We start from the raw sequence: 11,494 nt of genomic DNA on the forward strand, positions 1-11,494 counted from the left end.
ATGATCTCTTATGCTAAATTAACAATTCATTCACAATTTCAAGTATGAATCATAAACTTCATTGAAAACTAACACACTTTAATCTCAGTCATTGAGACAATTGCAATTTATCATAACATAGGAAAGAGTCAATATAAGAGCTTTTCAGCAAGTCCACATACTCAACTATCATTTAGTCTTTCACAAGTGCTAACACTCACGCGATATTTATGGTTATGAAGTTTTAGCCGGACACAGAGAAAGATAGGGGCTTATAGTTTTGCCTCCCAACTTTTTACCTCAAGGGTAATGTCAACAATAATAGTTCATGAAAACTCACATCCAATTAGCTATATATATCTGGATCTTTCCAACACATTGTGCTTGCCAAAGGATAAAATGAAAAAGGGAAAGGTGAATATCACCATGACTCTTTGCATTAAGTAAGAGATAAAAGTAAAAGATAGGCCCTTCGCAGAGGGAAGCAGAGGTTGTCATGCACTTTTATGGTTGGATGCATGAAATCTTAATGCAAAAGAACGTCACTTTATATTGCCACTTGTGATATGGACCTTTATTATGCAATCCATCGCTTTTATTTCTTCCACATCACAAGATCATATAAAGCTTATTTTCTCCACATTAATAATTCATACATATTTAGAAGGCAATTTTTATTGCTTGCACCGATGACAACTTACTTGATGGATCTTACCAAGGTTGTTAGAATCGCGATTCTGTTATACGATTCTACGACTTTACGATCCAAACTTACCCGTCTGATTCTACGATTTTAGTTCATAAAATCTACGTTTTGACGATCCTGGTAGTGAAGATTCTACGATTTATGATTCTACCATCAGAGCTCCGATTCGATTCAAAATCGTGATTCTGACAACCTTGGATCTTACTCAATCCATAGGTAGATATGGTGGACTCTCATGGCAAAACTGGGTTTAGGGATATTTGGAAGCACAAGTAGTATCTCTACTTGGTGCAAAGAAATTGGCTAGCATGAGAGGGAAAGGCAAGCTCAACATGTTGGATAATCCAAGATAATATAATTTATCTTAGATGTAAGAAAACATAACCCATTACGTTGTCTTCCTTGTCCAACGTCAACTCTTTAGCATGTCATATTTTAATGAGTGCTCACAATCATAAAAGATGTCCAAGATAGTATATTTATATGTGAACCTCTCTTTCTTTATTACTTCCTATTAATTGCAACTATGACCAAAACTATGTTTGTCAACTCTCAACAACTTTTATTCATCATACTCTTTATATGTGAGCTCATTACTCTCCATAAGATCCATATGATCTATTTATTTCTTCTCTTTTATTTTATTCCCTCAAGATCATAGCAAAATAATCAAGCCCTCGACTCAACACTAATCTTTATTTTATATAGCTCACGGACTCGATTACATAGAAGGATCGTAAAGCAAAACTCACAACTAGATCATACTAAAACTTTATTCAACTAGATCAAGATATAGCCAAAAGGATCGAACTAAGAAAAATGGTAAAGGTAAAAGTGATGGTGATACGATACCGGGGCACTCCCCCAAGCTTGGCAGTTGCCAAGGGGAGTGCCCATACCCATGTGATTATGTCTCCTTCTTCGGGGGTGGTGATGAAGGTGTTGGTGATGATGGATAATCACACATCGAGCGTAGGAGATCCTCCAATTTGCGGATAATGCCTTTGAGTGCGATGATATGCTCCTTCAACAAAATATTTTCCCTTGTGAGATACTTATTTTGAATGCGGGCTAACTCAATCATCTTGAAAGCTTCGATTTCAGCTGGGGTAAGAATATTGTGATCAAGTTGAAGGATGGCTTCTGCTGCCGGAACTTGGTCCTCCGTGGCCTTCTTGATCCCATCATCCTTGTTGATCTCCATGGGTTCTTCTCTCTTAAGCTCTATCTTCATTAGCCAAGCATCGTTGCCCTCATTGTTGGAGGAGGAGGGAGACGACATGATGTCTGGCCTTGACAACCCTGACAGAAAACAGCTCGAAACAGAAACAAGAGATATTTGTGTGATGCGGTAGTCAAAACCTTCGGGGGATTATATAATGAATTTTTATCGACCAAAAGAAGTATCATGCAGGAAAACAGAGTCCGGAAAGTGCACGAGGTGCCCATGAGGTAGGGGGCGCGCCCAGGGGGGTAGGGTGCACCCTCCACCCTCGTGGAAGCCTCGTGTCCTTCCCGAACGACTTCTTATTTTCTTATTTTCTTAAATATTCCGAAACGGAGAAAAATTGCCATTAGAAACTGTTTTGGAGTCAGTTTACTTACAGTACCACGTACCTATTCCTTTTCGAAGTCTAAAACGTTCTGTAAAGTGTCCCTTATGTATTCCTTCGGGGTTATGGTTTCAATATCATTAGTTTCAACATTTATAGGATTACCTGAGATATAATGTTTGATTCTTTGGTTGGTCACCACCCTCGGATTTGTGCCTTCAAAGTTGTTGATTTTTATGGCACCAGAACGATAGACCTCCTCGATAACGTAAGGACCTTCCCATTTAGAGACAAGTTTTCCTGCAAAAAATCTTAAACGAGAGTTGTATAACAATACATAATCACCTACATTAAACTCACGCTTTTGTATCCTTTTGTCATGCCATCTTTTAACTTTTTCTTTAAACAGTTTAGCATTCTCGTAGGCCTGGGTTCTCCATTCATCAAGTGAGCTAATGTCAAATAACCTCTTCTCACCGGCAAGTTTGAAATCATAATTGAGCTCTTTAATGGCCCAATATGCCTTATGTTCTAGTTCAAGGGGTAAGTGACATGCTTGCCATAAACCATTTTATACGGAGACATACCCATATGATTTTTGTATGCAGTTCTATAAGCCCATAATGCATCATCAAGTTTCTTGGACCAATTCTTTCTAGATCTATTAACAGTCTTTTGCAAAATTAATTTTAGCTCTCTGTTACTCAATTCTACTTGACCACTAGACTGTGGATGATAGGGGGATGCAATTCTATGATTAACATCATACTTGGCAAGCATTTTATGAAAAGCACCATGGATAAAATGTGAACCACCATCAGTCATTCAATATCTAGGGACTCCAAACCTCGGAAAAATAACTTATTTAAGCATATTAATAGAAGTGTTATGATCAGCACTACTAGTTGGAATAGCTTCTACCAACTTAGTAACGTAATCAACAACAACTAAAATATGTGTATACCCATTAGAGGAAGGAAACGGTCCCATGTAATCAAATCCCCAAACATCAAATGGTTCAATAACGAGTGAATAATTCATAGGCATTTCTTGACGTCTACTAATATTACCAATTCTTTGACATTCATCACAAGACAAGACAAACTTATGGGCATCCTTGAAGAGAGTAGGCCAATAAAAACCAGATTGCAATACCTTGTGTGCAGTTCTATCTCCAGCATGGTGCCCTCCATAAGCCTCAGAGTGACACTTGCGTAGGATCTATTCATGTTCATGCTCAGGTACACAATGTCTAATAACACCATCTACTCCTTCTTTATAAAGATGTGGGTCATCCCAAAAGTAATGCCTTAAATCATAGAAGAACTTTTTCTTTTGCTGGTATGTGAAACTAGGTGGTATAAACTTAGCAACAATATAATTAGCATAATCAACATACCATGGAGCAGTACGAGAAGCATTTATGACATTTAATTGTTCAACCGGAAAACTATCATCAATAGGTAGTGGGTCATCAAGAACATTCTCTAACCTAGACAAGTTGTCTGCAATAGGGTTCTCAGCTCCCTTTCTATCAATAATATGCAAATCAAATTCTTGTAGTAAGAGAACCCATCTAATAAGTCTAGGTTTAGCATCTTTCTTTTCCATAAGATATTTAATAGCAGCATGATCAGTGTGAATAGTTACTTTAGAATCAACAATATAAGGTCTGAACTTATCACAAGCAAATACAACCGCTAAGAATTCCTTTTCAGTAGTAGCATAATTTCTCTGGGCATTGTCTAGAGTTTTACTAGCATACTGTATAACATTCAATTTCTTATCAACTCTTTGTCCTAGAACAGCACCTACAGCATAATCACTAGCATCACACATAATTTCAAAGGGTAAATTCCAATCAGGTGGCTGAACAATGGGTATAGAAATTAATGCTTTCTTAAGTATTTCAAATGCTTCTACACAATTATCATCAAAGACAAAAGGAATATCTTTTTGTAATAGATTAGTCAGAGGCCGAGAAATTTTTGAGAAGTCCTTAATGAACCTCCTATAAAAACCGGCATGGCCAAGGAAACTTCTTATACCTTTGATGTCATTGGGACACGACATCTTTTCAATAGCATCAACTTTAGCTTTATCCACTTCAATACCTCTTTCAGAAATTTTATGCCCCAAGACAATTCCTTCATTAACCATAAAGTGGCACTTCTCCCAATTCAAGACAAGATTAGTTTCTTCACATATCAGCAAAACTCGATCAAGGTTGCTCAAATAATCCTCAAAAGAGGATCCATAAACTCAGAAATCATCCATGAAAACCTCACAAATCTTTTCACAAAAGTCAGAGAATATAGCCATCATGCATCTTTGAAAGGTATCAGGTGCATTACATAAACCAAAAGGCATACATCTATAAGCAAAGGTACCAAAAGGGCAAGTAAAAGTGGTCTTTGCTTGATCATCAGCTGACACAGGTATTTGAGAAAAACCAGAGTAACCATCTAGAAAGCAAAAATGTGTATGTTTGGATAATCTTTCTAGCATTTGATCAATAAAAGGTAAAGGGTAATGATCTTTTTTAGTAGCTTTATTTAATTTGCGGAAATCAATTACCATCCTATAACCTGTAATAATTCTTTGCGGAATCAATTCATCTTTATCATTAGGAACAACAGTAATACCTCCCTTCTTAGGGACACAATGGACATGACTTACCCGCCGACTGTCAGCAACGGGATAAATTATACCTGCCTCAAGGAGCTTTAATATTTCCTTTCTTACCACTTCTTTCATCTTAGGATTTAGCCGCCATTAGTGATCAATAACTGGTTTGGCATCCTTCTCCAAATTTATTTTGTGTTGACATAGAGTGGGACTAATGCCCTTAAGATCATCAAGAGTATATCCAATAGCAGCACGGTGCTTCTTCAGAGTTTTCAATAATTTCTCTTCCTCCTTCTCTGAAAGGTTAGCACTAATAATAATAGGATATATCTTCTTTTCATCAAGATAAGCATATTTAAGAGTATCAGGTAAAGGTTTAAGCTCAAACACGGGATCACCCTTGGGTGGAGGAGGATCCCCTAGGATTTCAACAAGCAAGTTGTGTTTCAGAATAGGTCCCTGTTTAAAGAATACTTCATCTATTTCCCTTCTTTCATTCATAAACATATCATTTTCATGGTCGAGCAAATATTGTTCTAAATGATCAGTAGGAGGCACGGCAATAGAAGCAAGACCAATAATTTCATCTTTACTAGGCAATTCCTCATCACGGGGTTGTCTATGAAACTTAGCAAAATTAAACTCATGAGACATATCCCCTAAACCAACAGAAACAATATCCTTATTACAGTCTATCTTAGCATTAACAGTATTCAAGAAGGGTCTACCAAATATAATGGGACAAAAGCTATCTTGTGGGGAACCAAGAACAAGAAAATCAGCATGATATTTAACCTTCCCACACAAGACTTCAACATCTCTAACAATCCCAATCGGTGAAATAGTATCTCTATTGGCAAGCTTAATTGTAACATCGATATCTTCTATCTCAGCAGGTGCAATATCATGCATAATTTCTTTGTATAAAGAAATAGGTATTGCACTAGCACTAGCACCCATATCACACAAGCCATGATAACAATGATCTCCTATTTTAACGGAAATAACAGGCATGCCTACCACAGGTCTATGTTTATCTTTAGCACCGGGTTTAGCAATTCTAGTAGTTTCTTCACAGAAATAAATAACATGCCCATCAATATTATCGGCCAAGAGATCTTTAACCATAGCAATATTAGTTTCAACTTTAATTTGCTTAGGGGGTTTATGTGTCTTAATATTACTCTTGTTGACTATAGTTGAAGCTTTAGGATGATCCTTAATTCTAACAAGGAAAGGTGGTTTCTCAACATAAGCAGTAGGAACAATAGGATCATTATAAGTGATAGTCTTTTCTTCAACTTTAATAGGTGCAACTAGTTTTACTTCAATGGGAGGATTATATTTAAACCACTTCTCCTTAGGGAGATCAACATGAGTAGCAAATGATTCACAAAAAGAAGCTACTATCTCAGAGTCAAGTCCATATTTGGTACTGAATTCGCGAAAGGCATCGATACCCATAAAAGATTTAACACAATCAAACTTAGGTATTATACCTGACTCCTTACCTTCGTCGAGATCCCAATCTTCAGAGTTGCATTTAATTCTTTCCAATAAATCCCATTTGAATTCAATAGTCTTCATCATAAAAGATCTAGTACAAGAAGTATCGAGCATGGAGCGATTACTGAGAGAAAGCCGAGCATAAATTTTTTGAATAATCATTTCTCTTGAGAGCTCATGATTGGGGGCATGAATATAACATTGAATTAAGCCTCCCCCAAGATTGAGCGATGCTTTCTCCTTCGCGAGGCCAAAAATTACATATATAATTACGATCACGATGAACAAGATGCATAGGATAAAACTTCTAGTGAAATTCCAATTTCAATCGCTTATAGTCCCATGATCCCATATCATCACATAGCCTATGCCATGTCAATGCATCTCCCTTCAAAGATAAAGGGAAGACCTTCTTCTTGATAACATCATCGGGCATACTTGCAAGCTTAAATAATCCACAAACTTCATCCACATAGATTAAGTGCAAATCGGGATGCAATGTTCCATCTCCTGCAAAAGGATTAGCTAGCAGTTTCTCTATCATACCCGAAGGAATTTCAAAGTAAACATTTTCAGTAGGTTCAGTAGGTTGAGGGGTAACTAATTGTGGTTCTGAACGAGGTGAAGATACCCCGAACAAACCCCTCAAAGGATTATGTTCCATAGTAACAAGTGACAGTAAATTTCAGCATACTATATAAATTTTTCCTTACCAAATTCCACCTACCAAAGGTGCTTCACTCCCCGGAAATGGTGCCAGAAAAGAGTCTTGATGAGCCACAAGTATAGGGGATCTATTGTAGCCCTTTCGATAAGTAAGAGTGTCGAACCCAACAAGGAGCAGAAGGAAATGATAAGCGGTTTTCAGCAAGGTATTCTCTGCAAGCACTGAAATTATCAGTAACATATAGTTTTGTGATAAGGTAATTGGTAACGAGCAACAAGTAATAAAAGTAAACAAGGTGTAGAAAGATGGCCCAATCCTTTTTGTAGCAAAGGACAAGCCTGAACAAACTCTTATATAAAGAAAAGCGCTCCCGAGGACACATGGGAATTACCGTCAAGCTAGTTTTCATCACGATCATATGATTCGCATTCAGTACTTTGATAATTTGATATGTGCTTGGGTGTTGTCCTTACTGGGACAATCATCCCACTTATGATTAACCCCTATTGCAAGCATCCGCAACTACAACAGAAGTATTAAGGTAAACCTAACCATAGCATGAAACATATGGATCCAAATCTGCCCCTTACGAAGCAACGCATAAACTAGGGTTTAAGCTTCTGTCACTCTAGTAACCCATCATCTACTTATTACTTCCCAATGCCTCCCTCTAGGCCCAAACAATGGTGAAGTGTCATGTAGTCGACGTTCACATGACACCACTAGAGGGATGACAACATACATCTCGTCAATATATCGAACGAATACCAAATTCACATGACTACTAATAGCAAGACTTCTCCCATGTCCCCAGGAACAAACGTAACTACTCACAAAGCATATTCATGTTCATAATCAGAGGAGTATTAATATGCATAATGGATCTGAACATATGATCTTCCACCAAGTAAACCAACTAGCATCGACTACAAGGAGTAATCAACACTACTAGCAACCCCAGGTACCAATCTGAGGTTTGGATACAAAGATTGGATACAAGAGATGAACTAGGGTTTGAGATGAGACGGTGCTGGTGAAGATGTTCATGGAGATTGCCCCCCTCCCGATGAGAGGATCATTGGTGATGATGATGGTGATGATTTCCCCCTCCCGGAGGGAAGTTTCCCTGGTAGAACAGCTCCGCCGGAGCCCTAGATTGGTTCCGCCTCGTGGTGGCGGAGTTTCGTCCCGAAAGCTTGCTTATGATTTTTCCTCGGATGAAAGACTCCATATAGCCAGAGATGGGCATCGGAGGGCCACCAGGGGGCCCACGAGGCAGGGGGCGCACCCAGGGGGTAGGGCGCGCACCCCACCCTTGTGGCCAGGGTGTGGCCCCCTCTGGTATTTTCTTCGCTCAGTATTTTTTATATATTCTGGAAATAACTCCCATGGAGTTTCAGGACTTTTGGAGACGTGCAGAATAGGTCTCTAATATTTGCTCCTTTTCCAGCCAAGAATTCCAGCTGTCGGCATTCCCCCTCTTCATGTAAACCTTGTAAAAAGAGAGAATATGCATAAGTATTGAGACATAATGTGCAATAACAGCCCATAATACAATAAATATCAATATAAAAGCATGATGCAAAATGGACGTATCAACGACCGATATGGGTTGTCAGAGGTTTGTGGCCCTGGTCGCCGGTGCGACCTCTGGTCATTCTACTGATTCTTGTGGGCACTAGCGGGTAGGGTGGTTGGCAGCGGATAAGGCACTGTCAGTGCCTACGAGCCTATCCCTTGAGCGAGAGATGTTATCATGAAGTTCCATCGTCCCATGGAGTATGTGGGTAAGGCTGGCCGAGAGTTTGGGATCTCCTGGCGTAGCCTGGAGCTGGTCAGCCTATGATGTCGCTGTTTGGAGGTCGTGAGCTGGAGTTGGTGGTGGTGCAGCCTTGTCAGCTAGTTCATTCCTATGCCTTGCACTCATCCGAGGTTAACGAGATTGTTGATGAGATTCCGCGGTTACCGGGGGGTGCAACGTAGGCATTCTTGTGTTACCGCCTTCCAACGCGCCTCACACGCTAAGGCCTCCGGTGACCTTTGCTGGAGTGCGAGCTGCGCGTTTAGTTGGGACACGCGGATGGCCCCCAGTGTCCTAGACGTCAGTCAGTGCCGGTGATGGGCGTCGTGAGGTAATTCAGTATGGGCGACAACATGGATGCCGCATTCCTTAAGGCCGTCGTAGTTGTGGGGAATCCCGACGGTGAGCTTACTGGGATGCCCGTGTCAACCTGCTGCTAGGGTATTGCGATGGGGTCGGTGGGTGGTTGCATCGTGACGGCCATCGACCCCGACACAGGCAGGTATGAGGAGGTGGGCCATGTCGTTACTACTGCCTGTGGTACTCTCATGGTTGGTTTCGTTATCATAATTTGATGGAGGAACATTGCCGGTGGAGCTTCTGACTAAGATGTCTCCTGGTCGGTGGTGTCAGCGGCCTCTAAGCTCGGGGGATTCTGATTCTCCCTAGAGGTCGGAGTAGGTGACTTGGTTGATGGGTTGAGGGCCGATGTTTTTGTCCTCATCCATGAGGCAGAGTGGTCCCTCATCGCGGCTTCCATTGTTCGAGGTCAAGATGATGTCAAATAGATTGGTGTCATTGCTAGTGTTGAGGTCGGCAATGAGGCAATCTTCTGGTGTGTGGACGAGGCGCCAATTGCCGCAGACCATCGCAACGAGTTGGATGGTTGGTTCCGGCTCCTCTGGGTATGTGTGACTGAGGTGACCCATGGTTCCCGCTGATCCTGACGCTGATGCATGCCCTCCAGATCGGGTGCAACCGTTGTGGGTTCTTGCTGGAGATCCTAGAGTAATAGGGTGGGTCGGTGGGTTGATGTTGACCCGACCCATCTCATTGACGATGAAGATGAGGGAGCTGAACAATGGGCTCGTTCCCGGCGAGAGGTCATCAGAGGACAAAACAGATCTGGCCCAAGATCAGTTTCTAGCCAACTCCGCTCGTGCTTGGCGCGCCAACTGGCGGTGCAAAATACCGTTAGATCCCTTGGTAGGGATCCGTGTGCAGCTGGAAGTCTTAGATTGGAGGTCTCACAAAGGGTTTATCTAGGTTCGGGCATCCGGAGAGTAAACCCTACGTCCTGCTTGTTTTTGTTATTCATGATGGATGGATACCTTGTGTGAGGGGTTACAATGTTGTATGAGATTGCTACCGAGAGTTTGTCTATCTGAGAATAGATAATCCAGAGAGATCATATAGGAAGGAAGGTCTAAGGTTTACATGGCGGTAGATGCGATCTTGGGCGTCGTCGCCCTTAGCCTTGGAGGGCACGAAGGTCCACATCGCTCCCTAGGGCTTCTTCCTTGTATTGGGCCAAGTGGGCCCCTTGTAGACGTCGAGGTCGTGCTCCCTTGAGAGAGCCACCCCTGGTGCAGGGCACCGTCATTTGACTCAAATCAACGAAAAGAGACGCAGGAAAATCTCTCTCCGCTCGTTCTTTATCCGGGGGGAATAAAACCGCCGTGTACCGTATATAAGAATATCTGAAATGCTCAACGCATGCGGTTAGTCCGCAAAGCGAAGTGTTGTCAACATCAAAACCAACTAAAGAGAGATATGCCCTAACAGCCTTCCCTGTCGAATTACCCAGAACTCAAAACCCAAAGCCTATTATATTGTTCTAGAGTTCCATTTTTTCTTCCTAGATCGCTTGAAGTTTAGACTTCCTAGGGTTTCGTTAGCTGCAGCCGCCGCCGTCACAAGGGATTTTGTGCCCCCCTTGCTTCCGGCTGCCATTTTGGCGCTGAGAGATGGGGTGACCTCACATCTTCAAGAGTTTTATGTTTTTCGTCATCATATTTTGTGAGAATAAATTTACTCGTATTTTTGGCGATGCCATGAGGTTAGAGAACTTTCTGTCATTGCAGATCCGATTTTTCGGATTTGATAAGTTTATGTTATGGTGTCAAACTTTTTTGTTGGATTGATTATTTGTGAAGTTGAAATCTTTCATCGACACAATGATGAATATATTGTGATCCTACGTCCTGCACTTCTAGGGGATCATCCCTTGCCCAAGTACGTTCATGATCAAGGTTGGATGGGCGAGTCAAGGCATTTTCAAAATCCATTATTGATAATGTTTGTACGGGCAAAAAAGTGACAAAATTGTTGTTTCAATCCAATTGCATACTCTTTGCCCAAGTCTTTGGAGTATTTCTACAAGTAAAGATTGATACATCGAAGAAGGTGTTTCCAACAGATTTTATTGTAATTCTTAGTCATAAGAGTTACTTTGTATTTTTCTTGAATTTTACAGTGTTGTTTTGCACCCGAGCTCACATGAGTTCGGGTGAACAATAAAATCCAAAAAAATGTTAAATAATTTTTTAAAAATCTGATTTTTTTTGGCATTAAATATTGATATTTTTTCAACATGCATGCAAAACTTCGCTACGAAACCACAGATCAATTTTGTTTTTTGCCCACACCTACAC

The sequence above is a fragment of the Triticum dicoccoides genome, chromosome 5A, assembly GCF_002162155.2.
Source record: "Triticum dicoccoides isolate Atlit2015 ecotype Zavitan chromosome 5A, WEW_v2.0, whole genome shotgun sequence".
Lineage (NCBI taxonomy): Eukaryota > Viridiplantae > Streptophyta > Magnoliopsida > Poales > Poaceae > Triticum > Triticum dicoccoides.